The sequence below is a fragment of the Lactuca sativa genome, chromosome 3 (assembly GCF_002870075.4).
Source record: "Lactuca sativa cultivar Salinas chromosome 3, Lsat_Salinas_v11, whole genome shotgun sequence".
Classification (NCBI taxonomy): domain Eukaryota; kingdom Viridiplantae; phylum Streptophyta; class Magnoliopsida; order Asterales; family Asteraceae; genus Lactuca; species Lactuca sativa.
In genome coordinates, this window is record NC_056625.2 from 175,913,654 (window position 1) to 175,939,877 (window position 26,224).

A 26,224-nucleotide genomic window follows, 5' to 3' on the forward strand; every position below is an offset into this window, starting at 1 on the left:
ATTTTGATTATAAAAAGGGGGAGAAGTTTTATATGGAAATTCGAACTTGAATTTTTCATATTACGCGGATTTGAAGACCGAAGTGATCTTGAAGTTTTGAAGCCTATGAGATGATGCAATTGGAAGTTCGGAAGTGATGTATTCCAAATGGGTTTGGTTTATTGAAGATTTGTGGGGTGTGTTTTTATGTGCAACTTTAGGGTGATTATTTGGAGTTTGGAATACTCTTGATCATTCGTTGCTACTCGGATTGTATGGTCTCACATCCTAGAGCCCAAATTGAAGAATCGTGGAAGAATTGAAGATTAAAGTTCGTTTCGACATGTGTCACCTTTGAGGCTCGAACCGCGTAGTTGCTCGACTTTGGAAGATTTGAAGTGGGTCATTCATTCCTAACTTTGAGGGGGAGAATGTTAGGGTACAAAGTTTTCCATGAATGACTTTGTAATGTTTGACTTTTGTAAAACCCACTTGCATGTGGAGTATTAGCCTTGTGACACATGAGAGATAGAGAGTGAGAGAGAGACATGTAAACACCTCTATATAAGGTGGGTTTGTCTACTTGTAGAGGTGTGCTTGAGAGATGTAAAAGTGAGTGTGTAAGTGTGTGTTATTTATGTAGTCTAGATCTAGATCCTTTTTGTAACACCATATACAATCAATATATCTCTTGAACACCCAAGTCACCATGTTCATTGTGCAAACTTTAATTCTGCATGCCAAACCATGTTCTATGTCACTACATAAACTGCCATTTTATTGGCAGTAACCTTATACCCCCCTTATAGACCGGCTTCGTGAATGAGGCCTACTAATGGTAAGACTGACTTTTTACTTATACATATAATATATTAAACTTTTAATATTATAATAGTATAAGGGTGTATTTTAGACATTTAAAATACTTGGTGGTTTAATCTATTAATTAAACTAGACTTTTAATTTAATTAAATTCAAACCATATATTTATGGATTTAATAATACTCTTTTAATTAAACACTTTAATTAACTATTAATAAAGTCCATAAGAGTTAATTTGAACTATTCAACAAAACATCATAATTCTAATTATTTAATTCAAAATTAAAACCATTTAATTAATTGTTTAAGTTATGAACCCAAGAGTTTTAGAATTACATTTTTTTTCCATAAAAAACTTTTTTCAAATTCCAAAACTTGAAGGCAAGTTTTGTAATTCTTGAAAACTTTTGGATTTCATAACTTATGAAGTTAAATGTTTGTTTTATGATGAAACTTTTCATGTTCCATAACTTAAGAACAAGTTATGGAATTCTTTAAAACGTTAACACCAAGTTTTGTAACTCCATAAAAAACTTTGAATAATTTTTTTTTAAACTTTCATATCCATAACTGATGGAGGTTTAAAAAAAAAAACTCTTTAGATCAAACTTTTAAAACTAACAAAATAATCATATCATTTTATCTTTTACTAAATTTGACCTAATCAAATCCTATAGCAAATGATTCAAATTCTACAAATAATTAGTTTTTCCCAAAAACAAGTAATTATCTTAAATTTAACAAACTTCGTGTTCTTTTTCTTTTTTTTTCAACTTTGAAAATCAAACATTTGCATCAATATAACAGAAAACAACCCATGGCTCTGATACCACTGAAGGGTTTTGTATACTACAACATCCTATGGTGCACATACAACCCTAGAAGCTTTGGATCTATGTTTTCACTAATTATACATGAAAATGGTTTCCAAAGCTTTAAGCCTACAACTAGCATACAAATGATATAAACTATATAAAATACTAATTAGAAGTTTACATACCTCTTTGTTGTAGCTTGATTCCATGGAGCTTAAGAGCCTAGTGCCTCAAGTGTGACACCTAAAATGGTTCACACAACATCAAGAACACTTGGAATAACATGAGAATAAGGATACTAATGCAAGAAGGATGTTCAAAGCAATTTACTTTGAATTTGAGAATTCGCTTCCATGAAATGTTCTCCATTGGAATACTATGTAATGACTGTTGACAAGTCTCTGTGACTTTGTGCATAATCATTACAAGAGGATCATGCATACAAGTTTGAAATCTAACATATTTCGGTAAATGGTAGGAATTTGGAATTCTTACATTTACAGTAAGGATTTGGGATTGTGAAAATGAGAATCATTGGAACTATGAAAAATCGATCTATTTTTCACAAAGTAAAGATCATTGACAAACATAGTGTGCATACTTGGTGTACGACATAACTTTTGTTTAGAAAAACATATTGTACATGCTTGGAGCATGGGACAACTATTGTTTTAATTCAAGTATAAAGTTGATAATTTGAAACAGTATACAATGAATAATGTGTAATCAATATGGTGATAAATAAAAGATATTTTATTTATATTCATAACTTTTGAGACCATATTGGATTCAATTATTATTGTGTTTCACTTTGCATGTTTTGACTTCCAGAACAACTAGGTCGTTTTTCCCGAATGACTAAGTTATTCAAACCATCCACAGTCGGTCATATGTTGGAAGTAGATATGAATCAGGACTGTCATGAAGCTGGATTGTAGATGTCCAAGGTATGGCACATAGCAAGAGTTGCTACAACATTCATGAGTGCTCATAAGTTCTGAGTATTGGATTCAACCCATGCTCATTTGAGTCAATTCATGGATTTTATCACGAGTGATCATGAGACGATAATATCTTATATTCTTCAAACCTAGAGATATAAGTTTTTGCCTATGAGTTGGTTATACATTGATTGTACGAAAACGCATCGGTAACTCGATGTTATAAAATGTCCCTTTGTGTATGATTCAATAAGTAGTAGAACAAGCATATGAGTCAAAGTTTATCCATTCCTTTTACCCTTAAAGTGATAAAAGCGTAATTTGTGGGCCCCTCGATGATTTAGTGATGAAACCTTGAAGTGCTTAGCCAAGCCTGGACTGATTTGATTTGTTCAATTAGTCGGTCGTCATAAATCGGAAATCGGGAAACAACAGATGGACAGAGAGAATGATTATAATCCATGTCTTAGTCCATATGATATCTATAATGGAGGAATATATGATCCCTTATCTAATGGACGCGTCATTGATTTGCTCAGAGTTCCACTACAGCTTTTAAGAGCTACGATTGTTAGTCGAGTATTGTAATCATACGCAATAATAGTTTTAGACTTATCTAAGTGGGAGACTGTTGGATGAGATGTCTAAGCCCAAATTATTATTGGTATGTATTCGACCCGACTTGGCATGGTCCATTTGGGTCGCATGGCATCAGAACAATTGGATAGACACAATGAGAAAAACGATACTAGTTATTTATATTAATATATTATAAGTTCTAATATATTAATATGAAATCCTATTATTTAATTAGTATTGGTCAAGAATTAATTTACAATTAATTTAGTGATCAAAAGGAACTAATTAAATATGAACTCTTTTATATATATGGTGGGCCAAGTTCATTTAGGTTGGGCTAAGCTTTCATGGATAGTCCATGGAGTGTTTAACCCATGGATCCTATGGAAATGAAAGGTCATGGGTATTAGGGATTACATAAATGTAACCCTAATCCTCCACACTATATAAATAGGTCTATGTCATGAAATGACACTAGTGGAACTAGTGTGACTAGTGTGTGTACACAAGAGGGAAAAACCGAATTTTGTACAAGTATCCTTATTCTCATGTTATTCCAAGTGTTCTTGATGTTGTGTGAACCATTTGAGGTGTCACACTTGAGGCACTAGGCTCTTAAGCTCCATGGAATCAAGCTACAACAAAGAGGTATGTAAACTTCTAACTAGTATTTTATATAGTTTTTATCATTTGTATGCTAGTTGTAGGCTTAAAGCTTTGGAAACCATTTGCATGTATAATTAGTGAAAGCATAGATCCAAAGCTTCTAGGGTTGTATGTGCACCATAGGATGTTGTAGTATACAAAACCCTTCAGACCGTCCCAAAGATAACTGGGGTAGCGTCAAGGATGCCCCTCATAACCTCAGCTGCGATGAGCTCACGCAACCTCTTGTCGATGGGTACAGTGCTGACACCCGACCTAGATCCAGATCCCGATCCTGATCCCCAAACTCCATATCGTGTCATCACCATACTATACTGTAATACCATAAAATATAATGATCATGATGTCTATAGAGAGGATCCTCCCACACCGGTCCTCCTTAGAGCCTCCATGTCTAACATTGGTTCGGGTATAGGTCCTATGCTTTCAGTAGTACGGGCCCAATACTACCTTCCACACCTACCTGTACCTTCCCTAAGGCTCTACCTGATAACTCCAATTCGTTCCAAAATAAATCATCTTCCACAGACTACCGCATATCTCAAACCCTAGGCCGCCCTAAGATTTGCTCTACTCACACCAATCAGACCAATCATAACATGTTTCCTTTATGCATGCAAATTGTACATAGAAAAGGATCAAATAGACTTTCGAATAATATATTCTACCTTTGGACCACAACCAGAAAAGGAACAAGAAATAAGGCCAAGTCAATCATTCTAAGGCTATAAGCTCCTAACCGTATACAATTTTAAAAGCGTACACATAACAAGATCCATACGATTATAATAGCTCAAATATCAGTATAACATGGCTAACATATTCGGGAACTACTTACTTGGCTCAGCCGGTCAAGCGCGTTACACTCTCCTCTTTCCCATTTTCTAAAAGTTTTATCTTTTATTTATCTTTTATTTTATTTGAAAACAATTTTACCATTCACTACTAGAAAAACAGCCTTTTACGACGCTCATTGCGCGTCGTAAATGGCTCAGACGACGCGCAAATGCGCGTCAAGGAAGGCCCTGTCATAAAGAGAGACGACGCGCTTTTACGACACGCAATGCGTATCAAGGAAGGCCCTGTCATAAAGGAAGACGACACGCATTCGCGTATCGTAACCTTACGACGCGCGTGTTAATGACACGCAATGCGTATCAAGAAAGCCCCTGTCAAGAAAGGCCATGTCATAAATGAAGATGACACACATTTTTGCATATCATAATTTTAAATGTTTAAAAAAATATTCTTTATAGATTTACTTATTTTCAAATTAAATTTGTATTTAATGTTTCATAATAGAAAATAAAATATCATATACAAAAAATAGAATCCATTGCATAAATTTAATGTCATACAAATAATCGTTCCATGGAAAGATAAAACAAATCAATAGAAGTTGTAACAAAAATTTACAAATGAATTAGATACAAAAAATACAATCCATTGCCCCTTTGCTAACTAATCTGTACAAATTCACCCTTGTTTCTAATCATTTTCTTAAATACTTTACAAACATAATTCATCCATAGTACCTGAACTATAGTTGTAACCTTGTTTCTTCTTCTTCTGAACTCATCTCTTGCAACCATTGCTCTAAGCTTAGTCTGAATAGATACAACAGCTCCTTGTCAATTATATGAAAAATACAACCGGAGAGTGGCCTACCTTCATAATAGCAACAACTAACGAAGCAGGAATGAAAGAGAAGGCAATACTCACAACAATAGCTGTAGTGAATGCACCTAGGTCCTACAAGATCATTAAAATCACTATTTAAATACACACTACATATAAAGGTGTCGATATTCTGATTGCATGCACTTAATATATAAAGACTCCAACAATAAATGGATATGTTATGTTACCTTGAGACACCTTTGAAGGGGATCCAAAATGCTGTACCAATTTGGGATCTAAAATTCAATACAATAAAGAAATCCAACATTATTAATTTTGCAAAAGAGTACCTATAGCACCAATGTTTATAAAGGTCCCCATGGCTCCATCATTACCCTAGTCCATGTACTCCAAAATGTTTCTTGTTCCTGCAAGCTAGCTGTAATGGCATTCCTGCAAGTGCTCCTTCTCCCATGGATCCTTGAACAAAAACCTAAATAAATTTTAAACTTTTATTTATATTCGAATATTTTTTTTGTTGTATATACAATAACTGAATTTGACATTTATAGTTTAGTAGTTGGAATTGGAAGAATCATAATCTGTCATGCCTTTAATTGGCAGGAAATGGAATGGAATTTAACAAAAAAGGAAGAATAGAATTGGATGGTGAATCCCATCAAACATGGAATTTGAAGGAATCTGATATAATTTAATTCCATCCATTTGCCACTCAAACATGCCATGGAATGGAATCTCCAATTTCAATTCCATCAGAACCATGATAAGCATACCTTAACACATTTTCCATCATTTGAAAATGATAGAGCAAGAACACGAACAAGTTCCATCAAAGTACCTATTTGATATACATCCTGTACATAAATATAATTTATATTTATATTTTATAACAATTCAATTATTGAAAAATGAAGTGTTCCTCACTGTGTTGGGGTTCAGCTTTGGCTATCATCAACATTACAAGTTGTCTCAGTATTGTCCACCGCCACATGGAATAAGCTACAGAAGAAAGTTCAAAGGAAGGAAACAAATTCAAAATTCTTAAAAAAATAAAAAATCTTAAAAAAAGCATCCAAGGACTTTGATACCTGTAAACTTTAGTTCCTTATCCAACTTATCCTACAATACATCTGTCATACCCTTCTCATCCGTCACGAAAACCCCCATGACCTATATAAATCAAACATCAAAGCTTTAATAACAAAACCAAAGGGCAAATCTGTCATTTTTTTGGAAAAATCAAACCTGGCCAAACGAACCTGAGGGTGGAGGAGGTGCACCTCTCCCTATTGCCGCTAAATCAGGGTTGACTTTCTGACCGGCCTCCTGAAGTATGGCAATAAGCTCCTTAGCAAACCGAGCATTTGTTGCTGTAAAGAAAGTGTATGCTGTCCCTTTAGCCCCGACTCTTCCTGTTCTCCCAATCCTATGAACATAATCTTCCAAGGAACCCGGGAAATCATAATTTATCACATATTTCACGTCCTTCACATCTGTAGCTGTCATTATTGGACTTTTACTAGCTTTGAATTCAGATAAAACCTAATCTCTTTCTGCTTGACTTTTATCTCCATGGATTGATAATGCGGGCCGCCCGTCCATTCTGAGCTGGCGGGTGATTTGGTCACACCCTTTTTTCTTGTCCATAAAAATTAGAATTCTACTCCCATCCATGATGTCATCCAACAGTTTCACCAATCTGAAAAAAAAATTATCAAATTTTATTATTTTAAAGCTTCTAAAAAGTTGAAAATAAAAAATCATCTATAAAACAGCCTGCTTACTTGTTGTACTTTTGATTCTGAGTAACAATATCCACATGTTGCTGAATCGAATGGTTAGCTTTTAAGTCTTGTGAACTAATCACCACCTGTCCAAATTTCAAATGTCCAAAAAAAGGATTAAATATGAACACATGGTGAAAATAGAAAAAAGTAGTTACTTTGTATGGGTTGTAAAGAAACTGTCTTGCAAGTTGTTCGACTTCCTTTGGCCATGTAGCACTCCAATAAAAGGTTTGACAATCTAGTCGCATCTGTGTATATACAAAAACCCATAAGATAAGAAAAAATTGAAAATATATATTTTAGTTTTCTCTTATTATAAAAGGCAGGTTAAAAACTACTAATCACAATTCACAAACCTGTGAAACAATTTTTTTCATTTGAGGTTCAAAACCCATGTCAAGCATCCTATATGCCTCATCCAACACAAGGTAAGTCACCCTCCTCAGGTTTGTATGATGAGACTCCAACATATCAATCAATCTTCCAGGTGTAGCAATGATAATATGAACACCTGAAAGAAAAGATTTAAAAAAAAATGATGATGAAACATGTGCTTTAGGCACAACAAAGATAGATAGATAGATATAATGCTGGAAAATGTTGAATACGCTGAAGAAGCATAAGGATATACCCGATCCATAGTAGTAAATTCATCTTTGAGCTTATCACCACCTACCTTTTTGTAAATCACAAGCTTGAGGAACCTTTGGAACCCCACCATAAATGCAAGTATTCTTAATCTTTGAAGTTGTGCCAAATTTAGTTGCTTCTTGTTGTATTTGAACAGCAAGTTCACAAGTTGGAGCTAAAACTAACACAATCGGTCCATCTCCTTTTACTGTGATACTTGTATACTCGCCGGAAATAGGTTATCCTATTCATGTTCTGATTATGAATTTGACCTTCACGTCCTTTGTGCTCATTCTATTACCGGTACTTCCCGTACTTATCAACCCTCAATGGTTCACCCCAATCAAACTCATGGTCAAGAAATGGATCCATAAAGTGGACATAACTCTTACCAAGCACAAAATGCCTGCCCTCCTACTAGTGTTCATAACCCTATTACTAATTTCCAATATTCTTTCGTGGCTCCTGTTATTGTTGGGGTTCAACTTCGCGATTGCAGCTCTACATTTCTCTTCATCCTGCAATAAATGCTCTAGTTCTTCTATTTCTTTCTTAAGTTCACTGACTTCCTCATTCATATACATCTCTATCACCTGATCTTGTCCTTCCACTAACTCAAGCTCCTACAGCATGAATTTTTATGAACATTTATAATTAACTATTTAAACATAGTTTTTGAGATTATTAAGTTTAAAATGTGATAGAATATCATCTTAAGACTTAGCTGTTCATCAAGTGTGAAATGTTCTTTGGTCCAATCACAAGAAGCACCAAGTCGCCTTATCTGATTTGTAATGGTTCCTCCATACTTCTCTTTCCATTCCCAAACTTGCTTTGTGAAGTCTTCTCTACCTGATTCAACCCTCTTAATTCATTCAGATGCCAACATTCTTTCAACAACCAACTGAAAACAATATCTGTTAGATATATAATATCCTGGAACACAATTGAAAATATGAATGGTTTGTTTATTTACACATTGAATAAAGTAAATATGATGAATTTTGCAAAGTTTTTATGTGAATCTATGTTGTTAGTAAACATTTACCAAACCTCAAGAGTTACAAACATAGCATGTCCCATGTGCAATGAACCAGTCACGTTTGGAGGTTGCATTGTGACAACAAAAGGTTCATTTCCCTTATCAAAGTTTGGCTTGAAATGCCCTTGGGAATCCCACCTAGAAGCAATCAATGATTAATACATAGAAATGATGATATGATAATCATTTTTTCAGTTAATACGAAACATGGCACATTCGATCAAAAGTAATACCAGTTGCATACACTCTTTCCAGATGAATTGCCTTCAATCTGGTATAATAAAAGTGGATACTACTTAGACACACACACACACACACACATATATATATATATATATATACATTTAGGCTCATTAAGTGTGGCCATAAAGCTAGGGTTCCATGATACAAAAGAAGAACTTTGAAATTACCTGGTTCGATTCAACACCCCCATCAGAAAGGTTTCCATTATCTTCAGATTCATCTTTTATAGCACCTTTGTGAAAACATGTGAGAACAAATTTAAATTATTGACAACCAAATCAATAAACAAGAAATTTAAATGCCAGATGTTGCAGGGTGTATGATCTTTATGACTAACAGTCAAACATTTTACTTAAATATGTGCAAAATCAAACAAATGTTTTTACCGGATTGTCATAATTATATTGTACATATGTAACTAGCCCTAATTCATATATCTCCCTTTTTAGCACGATAAGAATCCAAAAATCACAAAGGTTAAACTATGTGTCATTGTGATTTCTGACAATTTAACTCTGAATAAGTCCCCATATTTGACCAATTACTGCTTAACTATAAAAAAAATCGGATATGAATCACAATTGTAACTAAATGTGATTGACCTCCAAATACAATTATATTGAAGGCTATTTGACCATTTCAAATACGATCACAATTGAAAAAAAATATGAATCTTAAAACAATTAGGTCAGATCAAGGGATTGCTTACCTGTGGACGACATGAGTAACCTCCATCAATGATTGAACTCATTCGATCCATTTAAAAGCCTACCCTTTACCAAATCGATTGAAGACGTCATATTGAAGGGTGTTTGTAACTGAAATCTACGAGATTGGTGATTTTAGTAAGCTAAGTAAACAGATGATGGAGTGTTGACATGGGGAAATATGGATTCGAGCCCTAGAAGCTGAGAAGTAGACACATCTATGAAGCGCGGTACTTGCGATCGATTTGTTGGATTTGCTGGTCTGATTTTTAAGAAGATTTTGTGTAGTCCGGAGAAAAGTGCTAGTTCTTCCAAAGTTTGGGAGGATGGATCAATGTAACGGGGCTTAGGTCTCCTACATGGAGAAGCGAGCATGAGATCACTAGACCTGAGGTTGCCGACAAGGTGAGGTTGTTGGCAAGGTGATGTAGCCGACAAGGTGAGGCGAGGTGATCAGGTGAGATTGTCGATCGTTGTAGAGGCAGAGCACCGAGAACGGTCGTCTTTCATCGGAAGTCGACGGCGGTGGGAGATACTAGGAAGGGTCGAATAAGCAGCAGATGGCGGAAGGAGAATGGAGGTTTGAGAATTGAGAGAGAAGAAAGAAAAAAAGAAAGGGGGTTTTCCGCGGGGATGAGCTAGGGTTTTCAGCTGGTGGAAACCAAGCGGGCTTTTTAATTTTTGGATTTCATTTCCCCCTCGGATGAAACGCGCGTTTCATTAAAATTTATAAAGCGACATGGTGAGACAACGCACATTTTATTTAAGGTGCCCTCCGTGTTTTTTTATTAGACACTAATTTAGGGCACGCAAAAAATGCGTGTTCTCTATGCTTCATATTTTGGAAAACTGACATCAAATTTTAGGGCACGTACAAATGCGTGTCCTCTATTAGCGCGTGTCATTGATTGCGCGTCATAAAAGGCTATTTCTTTTAGTAGTGATTTCCTTAGTTTGATTGCCGACACACCCGAGGGTGTGCATGAATCCCTCAAACCAAGGATTTGATACCAACTTGTAATGACCCAAATTTTCAAATAAAATTTTTCATTTTTAATTAGCCAAACATTCCTATGTTCCTTGTTAGATCATTAGTCACATTTGGAAACAGATAATTCAATATTAACCATCACCTTCATTTCATTTATTTCCTATGTTCTTGCTTCTACACCAAGTTCTTCTACTACCACGTCATCCTCCAAAACATATTTAGAGAAACTAAAGGTTTGTAATGATGATGGAGAGATAGTATGTGAAACTTTCCCAAAATCATGTCCTTGATTAAAAATATATTTTTCCAAAAGTAGGACAATTATAAAGATTTTTTTAAAACCACTGGGTTTTATTAAAACCAAAACGTCCTAGCAAGGAGCCAACAAAACAAATGAGACATCAAGAAGAAATAACAAGTTGGGGATTTTTGAAGCTAGTCAACCAATTTAAAATTTTCATAGACCAAGCTTTACACCAAAAGAAGGCTTGAGTGACAAAAATTATCAAATACAACTGTCGACCTCGGAAATCGGAATAGAAGAAGCAAAAACTCGAGCATTCATGTAATTCCAAATGTACCACCGAAGAGAATAAAAAACACCCTCTAACCAGGATTTAGTCACCCTTGAGCAACGAATAGAACAAAACCATAGCAACCGGTCTTTAAAAAAATTAAATGAACAATTGTCAAAGCCCATCATCTAAGGACATGTAAATAAAGATAAATAGCCAAACGATAGGAAAAAACTAATGATTCTTGTGTTTTCAGAAAGAGAATTACAAATAGGGAAAATCCAAGATGAGACATCCAAACTCCTAGATAAAAGGTTATGTTGACTTGGGAGCTTATGAAGAGCCAAATGACACATAAACACATTAACCTTTATAGGCACCAATTTACTCCATTTAGTCTCGGGAATGTAAAAAGAAGAGCCTTTACATCAATGAAATATCTAAGCGACGCCACCATGAACTCCCTCACTCCCGAAAGAGACCAAAATCACCTATTACAAGCAAATGACAAAGAAACGGAACCTATCAACCGGATAAAATCCTCCCATTGAAGGGATTCAAATTTGTAACGACCTAAATTTTCAAATAAATTTTTTCATTTTTAATTAGCCAAACATTCGCATAAAATGCGAAGTAACATCAACCATTGTTTTCAAAATTCATAACATTAAAATTTTATTCAAAACATCAGAGTGTACCATTAAACAATTGCCGAAGAGTGCACGCCGTGCCATCAAGCCTTGCCCTTGCCCTTAGGCTCAGATGTACGTGAAACAAATCAACAAATTGTAGGCTAATGCTTAGTGAGTTCCCTAGAGCATAACCCACACACAATCAACATTACCACATATCATATATGAGCTATAAAAGCTACATCTACCACATAAGCCATGCATACAAACATATAAGGATGTCGTGGGCTCCTCCCAAGGTCTTACTCCAGGATGTCATGGGCTCCCCCACATGGCCTTACACCTAAGTGGCATGGGCTCCCTCACGATCTTTAGTCAGAAAGCCATGGTCTTAAATCCAAGTGCCATGGACTCCTCCCATGGTCTTTACTTGAAAAGCCATGAGCTCCCCCACATGGTCTTACATCTAAGTGCCATGGGATCTTCCCATGGTCCTCCCTGAAAATATCACACATATAACTAGCATAACACTAAGCATATCTAACTATCACACCACATATCTCTACAGCAACAAGTGTACCACATATCACAAAATGGGCTGGCCTTGGTTCCTTAGACCCATTGGTATGGTGAGGAGACTCACCTCTCGAATGCTGAACTGACAAGATAAGATCAGATATATCCCATGTACTGCTCCAACTCAACCGCCTATAATCGACATGTGATTAACTTGTTATAATCCCGAAATACCATAAATACCCTCTAAGTCAACTCAGGTCAACCCTGGTCCAAGTTAAGGTCAACGGTCAAGGTCAAATGTCCATGTTGACCTCAACTCGCCGAGTGCATCCAGCAACTCGTCGAGTTTCTCCTGAGTTCATTCCACTGAATCCCAAGTCTACTCGCCGAGCCACCTTAGTGACTCGTTGAGTTCATCAAATATCCAGAAAGCCTAAAGTCCATTCAGACCAAAACCCTAGTCCTTCATTGCACTCAATCAGAAACTCAAAAATGGGTAAACCATACCCCGACTCGTCGAGTCGACTAAGGGAATCGACGAGTTCCTTCAGCCCCTTTTGTGTTCAACCTTTTTCACTGGGATCTAAGATCCTAAACTTCAGATCCAACTTCCGTTGGTGCAGATACCACGTAAAGTTGCAAACTTTACGTGCATGCAAGGTCCTCCAAGGTCATAACATCAAAACTAAGCTTACTAAAAGGTTTTAGTGCATGGAAAGGGCCTAAGCTGCATAAAGTGAGTAACTTTATGTCATTGGGGACCTAGAGAGGTCTAGATCTGGAACCATATCCTTGTGATAATTCCATGAAATAAGATCTAAGAAAATAGAAATCAAGGTGGCAACTTTTTACCTCTAAATGGATGCTCATAAGTAGTAGATGCTGGATCCCAAGCCTTCTCCTCTCTTCAAGCTCCTCAACATTCATGTTTCCTTCTCAAAAGCACAAGTTTTACTCTCTAAGACACACACACACACACACTCAAGGAAGTTCAAATATGCGGTTAGGGTTTCTTTTCTAGACTGTAAAGACAGTGAGGGAGGCTACAAATGAGCCATAAATCCTTTAAATAGGGTACAAACGCCTGAAAATTAGGGTTTCTCTCTACAGATCCTACTCGTCGAGTCGAGGCCTTCCGACTCGTCGAGTAGGATTTAAATCCCGCTTCCTCCTAATAGTGTCTACTCGATGAGTCGGAGCTCTCCGGGATCCTGGAACAGGTGTTACAGGATCCCCCTAGGATATCTTTGAAAGAAGAAGTGAAGGCCCATGCTTCGTTTTTGATTGAATGGTTACTTGTTTTTCCAATTCAAGATTAAAAAGTATCAAACCCCGACTTTTAAGAGAAGAACTCCCAACCCAAATATCTTTCTAGAAAGAAGTAGTAGATCTGTTTCCAATGTCTTTAGTACAAAACAACATTAAATCCAATTTGTAACATCCAAAGATATGGTTCCAAAATTTTCATTTTCTTACAATAGATAAAATAGTATTTTCAAATATCAAACATTCATCACAATAAAACCAGTGTATCAAGTGTTATAAAAATCAGAGTGAATGTCAAATGCGGAACTCCAATGGTGTGTATGATGCAGTCAACTCGAGCTCTTTCCCTTGGAACAATAAGTACTTAAAACAAAAACTAGAAACCGTAAGCACAAAGCTTAGCGAGTTCCCCTAAACTAGCACATACCATACATACAATAAACATATAATGGGCCCCGCCCGACTTTGGACCCCGCCCGACATTGAGCTGAGGTCGGTAATAGATCAGGACCCGCCCAACATACATATTACATATATTAAATAAACACATGAACATGCAATAATGACATAGAAACATAGCATACAAATAGTCATCGGGACCCGCCGGACATCAGACCTTAGCCCGGAAAGCATATAAACACATACATATTCAAGAGTTAGGAAGACAACTAGCATACTAACACAACATAAACATGGGCCGACATTGGTGCCTTCGACCCACTAACCTAGTAAGGAAACTCACCTCGAAAAGCTGAATCTCTAAGAAAGAAATCTCTAGTTGCTGCCTTGACGACCCCCCGAGCTATTAGTGCCAAAATAAAATCCAATCAAAATCCAATAATCTATGCCAGGGTAAAATGATCATATTACACCTGGTCTAATTTGGTTAATCAATAAGGTCCAAAACTATAACATAAAAGGTCCATCACTAGATAATAGCCCACTTGTGGGCTAATTTTCCAAATTGGGCTCAAACTCCTCTAATGGGCTTTACCCCAAAGCCCAAGCATATACATACCCTAAAAACCTGATTTCTAGTGGTCCACAAAAGCCCAAAGCAACAAGGTCCAAGAAAATGGCCCAAGGAAAGCCAACTGTTGGATCGAATGTTGGGTGTTCCCTTGTGAAACGATGGGCGTTCGTCCCTAGTCAACAAATAATGAGCCTCAACCAAAATGCTAGGCGTTCCTCGACCCAACGTTGGGCGTTCGTACACTGATGCCGAAAAGTGGTTATTAAGCACTTAATGCCTAATGCTGCATGACCAGAACCAAGATCCAAGTCCTAAAGGTCATCTAGAACCATAAATTCACTGACTTGGTGGCTTTGCATGCCCCAAAAAGTCGCAACTTCAAGATATAGTATTCAACGTCAATAACAAGGGATTAATCTCATGAATAGGGCTTATACAACTCCAAATATGCACACTTTATGAATCTAAAACATCAGAAATGCCAAAAGGAGCAACTCAAAGCTGCTGGAGTGATCATAACTACAAGAGCTCAACCATGCCCCCCAAAAGGGATCAAAATCCATAAAAACTTAGATCTAAGCTTCTAATGAGCAAGGTTAGAGCTTTATACCTTAAATGTGCTGGAAATGGAGGAGAGAACCAAGATATATAAGCTCTTACTTGAACCACCACCTTGCATCAAGCTTCTCTACCTTGAATCAGCTTCAAACACACACAATGAGCTCACAACACTCAAGGAGGCTCTAGGGTTTCGAGATTAGGGTTTGAGGCTATGTAGGCTGAGAAATGAGGCCAACACCTAGGAATTAAGGTGTTTAAATAGGTCATAAAACCTAAAAATTAGGGTTTGAGCTCCATGCTTAAACGCCTTGTGTTCCCCAAGGGAACGCCCCACGTTCGAGCTCCGCCTCCAAAGTCTAATCTTGGCTAGCATGGTCCCTCCTCTCCCACAAACTTTCAAAACAAGGCCAAAAGCAATAACTTAATATATGAGGGACCAAAAATGAATAATATCAGGATCGGACGTTACAATTCTACCCCACTTGAATCAGACTTCGTCCTTGAAGTTCGCCGCCCCGAACAATTCAGGATAATGCTCCCTCATCTCTTCCTACGACTCCCACATCCATTCAGACATCTTGCAGTGCAACCACTGCACCTTAACCAGCTCCACAACCTTGTTCCTCAAGCATTTTGCCTTCTGGTCTAAATTGCCACCAGTCTCTCAATGTAATTCAGGTGGTCATCCACCTGAATATCCTCCAAAGGTACAAGTGCAGAATCATCCACTAAACACTTCCGTAGCTGAGAGACATGAAATATGCTATGAATTTGAATGAGCTCGGATGGAAGATCAAGATGATAAGCTACCTGGCCCACCAGAGCCAAAAACCTGAAGGGAACAATATACCTGGGGCCCAACTTGCCCCATTTCCTAAACCGGATGACTCTTTTCCATGGGGATACCTTCAGGAGAACCATGTCTCCCACCTGAAACTCCAAGTCTGACTGACGCTTATCAGCATAACTCTTCTGCCAACTCTGAGCTGTCTGGAGCCTGCTCCGAACTTGCTGAATCAGCTCAGTGGTCTTGAGCACCACCTCGGTACTCTCCATGACTTGCTGGCCGACCTTGCCCCAACATATCGGGGTCCTGCATTTCTTTCCGTAGAGCATCTCACAAGGAGGTCGATCAATGCTTGTGTCATAACTGTTGTTATACAAAAATTCTGCCAATGGAAGATACTTATCCCAACTCCAACCAAAATCAAACACGCACGCACGTAACATGTCCTCCAAAGTCTGAATAAACCACGCACTCTTCCTGTAATGCCTGATTCCTGGTACCCATTTAATTATAATTTATTTATTTTTGTAGAGCTACTCGACAAGTTGTGTAACATCCGGAAATGCGGGTATGCTATTTTAATTATTTAATCATTTAATTTTCGGAGTTATTGGAGGGACTCAACGAGTTGGTGCCTCAACTCGTCGAGTAGAGTCGTAACTTTTGACGCGTTTTAGCGACTGGACTCGATGAGTCGGGTATCTGACTCGACGATTCGGTGCTGACGAGGAAACCCTAATTTCTCGGGTTTAGGACCTATTTAAAGGTCCTTATGGCCTTCATTTGCGGCCACTTACATGGATGAGAAACCCTTAAGAGCGAAGAGACCTTAGAGAGCAAGGGAAAGGCTAACTCATCATCCTTTTTGTGTGTTCTTGCTAGAAGGAGTGGGAAATTCCAAGCTAGATCGATTGTGGAGCTTGGATCTGTTTTATTCATACTGAGATTCGCTTCTGGAGGTACAAATCCTTTTCCATTTCGTGTATTTGATAGATTGCTTGAATCTAGGGTTTCTTTGCATCATTTTGAGTTGGATTATGAAGCATGTGATGTCCCAAGGTGGTGTAGATGTTGGATCTGGACCATGAGAGGTCCAAAAAGTCCCAACCTTCTAGCTTTATGCTGTTTCATGAGAGTTTTGAGAGTAGGTTACCATTTTGAAGGTTATTTCTCCATTTATGGCTTTGTGTGTGTTGCATGAGAGTAAAGTTTGAACCTTTATGTGACTTTTGAGTGCTAGAAGGTTAGATTTATTAGTTAGAGAAGCAGATTTGACCTTAGAAGGTCGTTTGAGTGTTACCATGGAAGGAACTCGCCGAGTCCATAAGGGGACTCGATGAGTCGAGTCGGGTTGCCCCGCGATTCATGACCAATAGTAACCCGTCGAGTGGAAGGTTCACTCGATGAGTCGAGTGAGGCTTAGAAAGATGCAGACGACATGCTTGGACTTGCCGAGTCACCTATGTGCAGTCGACGAGTCTGGTCAAAGTTTGACCGTTGACTAAAGTTGACTTTTAGGGTTGGGTCAACACTTGGACTTTTGGACCATTAGAAGGGTAAAATGGTCTTTTAGCCTTCTAAGAGAACATTGGAACAAACTAGTCTAGCCTGGAGAGCCGTTATTGATTTGAGAAGATTGCTTATGTGTTTTGGCAGGGCTAGATCATTGTACGAGGATCAGGGATACCGAGCACGTGAGTTACTGGACAGTATATGAGGTGAGTCTTCTCACTAACCTAGAGTGGTAACTATGTGTGACCGGAAGGTCTTATATGCTATGCGGAGTATGTGATATGTGTTGCTATGTGATATGTATGTGTTATGCTATGTTATGAGTACCATGATATGGACCGGAAGATCAAGATGATGAGGACCGGAAGGTCATACAGGTAGGGCAAGAAGGTCTACCAGAGTTGGGATGGAAGTCCCCTAAGACACATGGATCGGAAGATCCCATAGTGTTTTGGCCTTGAGTGGCGTATGTGTTGTATGTGGTATTTTGGGGAACTCACTAAGAATTTATGCTTATAGTGTTATGTGTTATGTGTTTCAGGTACTAGAGATTATCACGGGAAGGCGCTGACATGATGCGTACACACTGGCAGAAGATTTATTTTATGATCTTGGGATATGCTTTATCATGATGGCATTTGTTAAATTTAAGATTTAAGAATATTGAATGAGTTTTATGTTATTTGAAAAATGAAAAATTGTTTTGAAAATTCACGTTGTTACAAGTTGGTATCTGAGCCTTGGTTTGAGGGATTCGGATGCACCTTCGGGCGTATCTGAACTTAAATTGAGGATTTGAGAAAGTGTTCATACAAGGAACATTTTTTCTAAAAAGTAAATGAATTTGAGAAAGCAGAAAGAAGCAATGTGTATGATCAATCAGCGCCCGAATGGTGATTTCCCAAAATACCCTTACGTTATGACATATGATATGATATGCTATGTATGCTAGAGTAGGCTAGGTATTCATATTAGGACTAGAGTGGCCTGATCTGTAATGCCTTAGCCTAGGAGATTACTGCTGCTATGAGATGCTTGAGAGTGAGTAGGTAGCAGTGAGGAGCTTATCACGGGCCTACCGAAGGGTAGCCGATGCTTAGCGAGAAATAGAGTGCTTGTGATCTGGGATCCTAGGAGGAGGACTTGGGGTGAGTACTGATGCGGTGTGGACGGTAGTATAGGGCCCGTACTACTGAAAACACCAGATCAGTGCGCAGTCCAAGTAAGAATCCTTAGGGTATTAAGGAACAAGTAGGGATGGTTTATCAAGTGTGTGCATACTCGAGAGAGTCTCTGATATTTTTATGTTGTATTTGAAAGATATTTGTGACATCCCCAAAATCACGGCCAGAAAAGACCGGTTTCATTTAAGCTTTTGAAATAATTTCAGAGTAAATCCGTTGATTTAAAAGAGTTGCGGAATTTGTTCCCAAAAACAAAATATGATAAAAATAATATTCACCAAAGCATTTCATAAAGAAATGTATTTTCATTATATAATCAAAACTCGGGATGTCATGTTCCGATACATACACAAAAGCATAAACAACAAAAGATAGACCATACAATAGTTACATATAACAACTGGTTTAATAAACAAAATAACTTGAGGATTGATCCATCTTATGCCCTCATGCCACTGCCTGTAATAGAAATAAACTGAGTGGGTCAGGCTTGGGAGCCTAGTGAGCATATAGGGTTTTCAACCTGTAACAAATAATTATATTCAATTTCACCAACCAACAATAACACGATTACCCATTCCCGTTATCCTCACTTAACGTCCCTAAAACAACATCTATCTCAAGGGACCTAATCTAGGATTTTTCATCGGGACGGACATTACTGCAAGGGGTTTCCTCATCAATAGATGTCCTAAAGGCAACCGTGAGGGGGGTAGAGTACATCGGTGAACACATTGTTCAAAACACCTATAAGTTATGAGCCTACTAGCGTTCCATAGGACTGTCTGCAAAGAGTCCATGGTCGTTATCCATACTCCGCTGAATAACTAGATCAACAACAACATCGATGCCTCTCATCTGTTTATCACACATCAACTATCTACCCATGTTCTACCCAACATATTAGTAGATAAAAATATATATTTTTATAGATAGTTTAAAACCTGTATAACATTCACATTCAATACATATTCCAAACAATAAATGAGACACATACACATAACACGTATTTCATAGAGAATAAATCATATCTATGAGATAGAAGAAAGTGAATATACATTCACACATATAACAACGAAATATACACATAACATGTATTTCATATAAAATACTTCATAATTATGCGTTAGAAGAAAGTAACTATACACTCACTTGATCAGAAGATGATCGGAAAGCACCATGGCTCTAAAAGTAGTATTCTTCGGTGAAACCGGAAGATCTTCACACACCGGGCTTCTCGCAAGCAGAGCTTCGGCTCGGAAACTCTTTTCTTCTCGGGATCTTCGGTGCTTCGAGACTCGCTTTGGGTCTTGGGATGATACCGGGGCTTCGGGGGGGGGGGGGGGGGGTTAAAATAGGGCTTAGAGAGAGTATCGGGAGTGGGAGAGTAAGAGATGAGCAACCAAACTCGGCTGCCCCTTGAATTCTATTTATAGGGCAAAAATGCTAGGTTCACCTCGTGAGCTACATATGCTCTCCTCGTGAGTTCGATACGTCATTGCGTTCGTCATGGCCACTTGCCCTGGAAGACGTCCATCTTCTGTTCACCTCGTGAGCCACTAATGCTCACCTCGTGAGCTTGGGGTTCACGCCCCGAACTTCAGAAATTCATAACTTTCGCATACGAGCTCCGTTTTCGACGTTCTTTATATCCACGCATAGGTGAGATTATGCTCTACAACTCTCGTTTAGACTCCGTTGGCTAATTTTGAATTTATTTTTATTATAATATTTTTAGTAGGCCGAGACAAGAAAACTCCGTTATAAATTCATAACTTCTTCATACAACGTCCGTTTTCGTCTGTCTTTTTACCGTTGCACTACCATTGACAAGATCTTCGATTCTCGTTTAGATTGTTTCGGCTAAAAACTGCTCGATCTCAAATCGAGTATTCGGGCTACATACCGCTAAGTCGAAACTTAGAATAATCATAACTTCCTCATACGCAGTCAGATTTGGACGTTCTTTTTATGCACACTCTCGGTTTAATGAACTCTAAGACTTTCTATTAGATCTCTAAGGCCAAATCTCTCTCTATCATGAATTCGTATTTTACGTCATTCAGCGTCGTGTCGGATCTGTCGCGAAACTTCGACAGGTCATAACTTCTTCGTTATAACTCGGATTTCGGCATTCTTTATATATTCGGAAACCTCGTCACGACCACTACGTCTTCATGTATTAATATTGGGTTTATATAACATTTCATTTTCATGCTTGTTTTTATTCTTAATTTAATTAAGACACACAATTAAGCACAAAACACATAATACTCAAATAATACACTTCTATTATTTCGAAACGGTTTACAAAGGTTAACCTAGACTATTACATCATCATTTATGCCTAGCCTGGAAATGTGGGCGTTACAATTCTCTCCACCTTAGGATGATTCCGTCCCCGAAACCACACATCAACAAATAAATGCGGATAGCGATCCATCATGTCACTCTCCGTCTCTCAGGTGAGATTTGGCCCATTCGTATGTTTCGAACGGACAAGCACTAACTCAACCATCTTGCGTCGCAACTTCTTACTCTTTCGGTCAACGATTGCCTCTGGTTCTTCAACCAAGCTTTTGTTATCATCGATTCTCAACTCCGAAAGTGGAATCATGTCGCGAACTTCTCCCATGAACTTCCTCAAATAACACACATGGAAAGTGTTATGAATACCATTCAGTTCTTTGGGTAATTCGAGCTTGTAAGCTTGGTTCCTAACCTTCTGAAGAACTTTAAAAGGTCCAATAAACCTTGGACTCAAATTTCCCCTTTTACCAAATCTTATAAGTCCCTTCCACGGAGAGACTTTAAGTAAAACCAAATCTCCAACTTCAAAAGTCATCGGTCTTCTTTTCTTGTCAGCATAGCTCTTTTGACGATCCTGAGCTGCTAACATTCTTTCCCTGATTATTTTCATCTTTTCAGCGGTTTGATGAACCATCTCGGGTCCCATAAACTGCTTTTCCCCAGCCTCAAGCCAACAAGACGGCGTACGACACTTCTGTCCATACAGAGCTTGATAAGGTGCATCTTTATGCTCGAGCGGAAACTATTATTGTAGGAAAATTCTACCAAAGGTAAATGTTCATCCCAATTACCTAAGAATTCTAGGGTACATGCTCTCAACATATCTTCAAGTGTTTTTATCGTTCTTTCACTCTGAACATCAGTCTGTGGATGGTAAGCTTTACTTAAACACAACTTGGTACCCATTTCCTCTTGTAGACTTTTCCAAAACCTTGAGGTGAAACGACTGTCACGATCCGATACAATCGTTAATGGAACACCGTGAAGCCTCACAATTTCCTTCACGTAAGAATTCGCAAGCTTTTCCATAGACCACTTCTCATTGGCTGCTATGAAATGCACACTCTTAGTGAATCAATCAACGACCACCCAAATCATGTCGTGACCACTGTTCGTTCTGGGCAGTTTAGTGACAAAATCCATAGCAATGTCTTCCCACTTACCCATAGGCACAAGAAAAGGTTCTAAACTCCTGTACGGTTTCTGATGTTGTGTCTTAACTCTCGCACAAGTCACACACTCGGCCACATACTTCGCAACATCGAGCTTCATCGTCGGCCACTAGTAGTAGGGTTTCAGGTCCCTATACATTTTAGTGCTTCTAGGATGAATCGAGTACATGGTCTTGTGAGATTCTTCCATCAGAAGATCTCTGACTCCTCCTGTCTTAGGTATCCAAATCCAATCTTGAAACACCTTCAGTCCATGACTGTTTAAACCGAACACCAACGTTTTGCCCAAACGTTCTTCCTTTCGGTCATTCTTCACAGAAGCTTCCTTTTGTGGTTTCTTTATACTCTCCACAATTGTCGAGACAACTTCTATTCCCAACGATCTTGGCCTTTTTCTTTCAAGATTGACTTTCCGACTAAGAGCATCAACAACAACATTAGCTTTACCGGGGTGGTAAAGTATCTCACACTCGTAGTCCTTAAGTAACTGTAGCTAGCGTCGTTGCCTCATATTCAATTCCTTCTGACTAAAGAGATATTGGAGACTCTTATGATCAGTGAAAAGTTTGCCCTTCGTGCCATAGAGGTAATGCCTCCATACTTTTAGAGCGAAAACTAGCGCTGCCAACTCCAAATCATGAGTCGGGTAGTTCTTTTCATGCTCTTTCAACTGTTGAGACGCATATGCGATCACCTTTTCCCTTTGGGTCAAAACATATCCCAACCTAACACCAGACGCATCGCTATAAATAGCGAAGTCTTCAACTCCACCGGGTAGAGAAAGAATTGGTGCCTCACATAGCTTCTTCTATAGCTTCTCGAATGCTTCTTTATGCTTATCACTCCACGCATAAGCAACTCCTTTGTGGGTTAAAGCTGTTAATGGACTAGCAATCGAAGAAAAGCCTCGGATAAACCTTCGGTAATATCCGGCTAATCCTAAAAAGCTTCGGATCTCCGTGGGAATTTTTGGTTGTTCCCACTTCATCACAGCTTCAATCTTTGCTGGATCAACCATTATTCCTTCTTGGTTGACCACGTGACCCAAGAATTGGAATTCTCAAATCCAAAAATCACATTTGGAGAACTTTGCATACAACTTCTCCTTCTTCAAGGCTTCCATCACTTCTCGCAAGTGTCTGCCAATGTCCTCTTGGCTTTTCGAGTAAATCAAAATGTCATCTATGAACACTATCATAGATTTATCAAGTAACGGATTACAGACTCTGTTCATTAAATCCATGAAGGCTTCTGGAGCATTGGTTAGTCTAAACGACATAACCAAAAAATCGTAGTGTCCATATCGCGTTCTGAATGCAGTCTTCTCTATGTCCTGTTCTTTCACCTTCAGATGATGATATCCTGACCTCAGATCGATCTTTGAAAAATAACTTGAGCCTTGAAGTTGACTGAACATGTCATCAATCATCGACAACGAATATCTATTCTTTATTGTTGCCTTGTTCAGCTCTCTGTAATCGATACACATTCTCATGCTCCCATCCTTCTTCTTTACAAATAATATCGGAGCTCCTCAGAGCAATGAACTAGGTCTAATGAAACCTTTGTCCAATAACTCCTGAAGTTGCATCATCAGCTCCTTCATCTCCATTGGTGCTAATCGGTAAGGTGCTTTTGCTATAGGCGTCGTCCCTGGTAACAAGTCTATTCTGAACTCCACTTGTCTATCAGGTGGTAATCCGGGAAGATCTTCGGGAAATACTTTTGGATACTCACATACGATAGGAATGCTTTGCATCTCCTTTTTCTCCTTCTTAGCATCGATCACGAATGCCAAATATGATGTACATCCTTTGGCCTAACACTTTCTGGCTTTAATTAGCGAAATGATTCCAGAATTTACCCTACGTTTATCTCCATACACCATAAATGACTCTTTCCATGGCGGGTTTACTTTTACAATCTTCTTCTTGCGTAGTATTTTGGCATCATTGGTGCTAAGCCAATCCATTCCCAACATGATGTCGAAACCGTTTAGTTCGATAGGCAATAATTCCTCGTGGAACTTATTCCCATTCAAGTCAATTAAGATGTTTTTCATACGATGGCTAACAGGTACAAACTTGCCACTAGCAACTTCGACTAATAAAGCATTATCTAGTCTATCGACAGGCAAAGCTAGTTTTTACCAAATTCATGCGAAATAAAGGAGTAGTTGGCTCCAGAATCAAATAAAATTTGGGCAAGCAATTTGTTTATGAGAAAGGTACCTGAAGCGACATCAACTTCATCTTTAGCAGCTTCCAGTGTTATTTGGAATGCTCTGGCCTTCGGATTTGGCGGAATGTTGTGTTTTGTTGCCTCCTTCTTCTTCGGACAATCTCTCGAGATGTGCCCCTCCTCACCACAACCATAGCAAACTTTCTTTGTGAGGGTGCATTCGTTGGCATAATGCCCTGGCTTTCCACATTTAAAACATGTGGCCTCTACGTCACATTTTCCGTGATGCTTCTTATTACATTTGTCGCACCATTTCGCTTCGCCTCCTCCTCCTCTCGAACTAGACTTCGAGAACTTGTTTTTCTTGTTGGACCCCGAAGGTCCATCGAACTTCCTCTTTTCACCAACCTCTATCCTTTTCAGACCCTTTTCCTTCTACTGGGCCTCCACGTTCTTAGCTGCTCGAACAACCGTTTTCAGAGTGGTTACCATCTTGACTGTCGGGCCAAAGTCGGCAAGCAGTCCATTAGAGAACCTCTCAATCTTGGAGAGTTCCGTTGGCACTAGGTACGGAAATAACTTCATTTTATCAGTGAATGCAATAGCATAGTCATCAATGCTCATCCTCCCCTTCTTCAAGTTTTAGAACTCATTGTTCAGATCAATTAGATCTATCTCTGAACAGTACTGCACCCTTATTTGTTCCAAGAAATCCTCCCATGACATTTTCAGGGCTTCTCCTCGTGGCATAGTATCTGCCAACAACTTCCACCAGCTCAAGACTCTAGTCTTCAGTTGTCTAACTGTAGAGACAGTCTTCTGTTTGTTGCTACAGTCGCAACTTTCAAATACCATCTCCATTTCGGAGATCCAATCCATAATCTCAACAGGCTTTGGGCTCCCAGAAAGACTTGGCGGCTTGGCGCCCAATAAATTCTTGTACATTCGCCCATCCCATTTGTTTCCCCTTTCCGGATCATTCCTTCGTTCTTCTTGAGTCGCAACTTGACTCACAACGCGACTATTGTTTCCTTCCTCCAATTGCTCGGGAATCGATTCAATGGGTATGATAGGTTCGTTCCTATTTTCATGCAACATCTGTTGCATTTCTCCCCTTTGTTCGGCTAACATAGCCCGAATCATGGCTTGCACTCTAGCCAAACTGATCTGCTCTAGTGCAGCAGCTTCAACAGCTATTTGTTCAATCACAGGCAGTTGATTCCTGTTCTCGTTTGCGTTTCCAACACCGCTTCTTGTTCTTTCCATTCTTGATCTATACACCGAATAAGGTGAAATTTAGATCTTCAGTCGTGATAGATATTACGATCTTCCATATCACTCCGAAACATTTATATGCTAGTTCTAATACCATAGACGTACGATTAGAATCCTACACACATAAGGTTTCCAGATCCGGTCGGCAACAGACAATAGATCTGAAAAAATAATATCATATATGGCAACATATAACATTTAGCACATAAAAGCATTTTAGGCAACTTTCCTAAAATAAACTAGTGCTCATGTCTGAAATATAATAGACACACATCCAACAATCTTCACTTAGCATTCTAAGTTTAAGTCTAGAAATCCTACAAATTCATAGTTCAGTTAAACTAGTGCTCTGATACTAACTGTAACATCCCCAAAATCACGGCCAGAAAAGAGCGATTTCATTTATGCATTCAAACTTATTTAAGAGAAAATCCATTGATTTAAAAGAGTTGTAGAATTTGTTCCCAAAAACAAAATATGTTAAAAATAATATT

At 38.4% G+C, this 26,224-nt stretch overlaps 1 pseudogene; it reads right to left on the reverse strand.

The window, feature by feature from the left end:
- Nucleotides 1-6,587: 6,587 nt before the first annotated feature.
- On the reverse strand, nt 6,588-25,721 carry LOC111906620 (DEAD-box ATP-dependent RNA helicase 20-like; annotated as a pseudogene).
- Nucleotides 25,722-26,224: the final 503 nt, after the last annotated feature.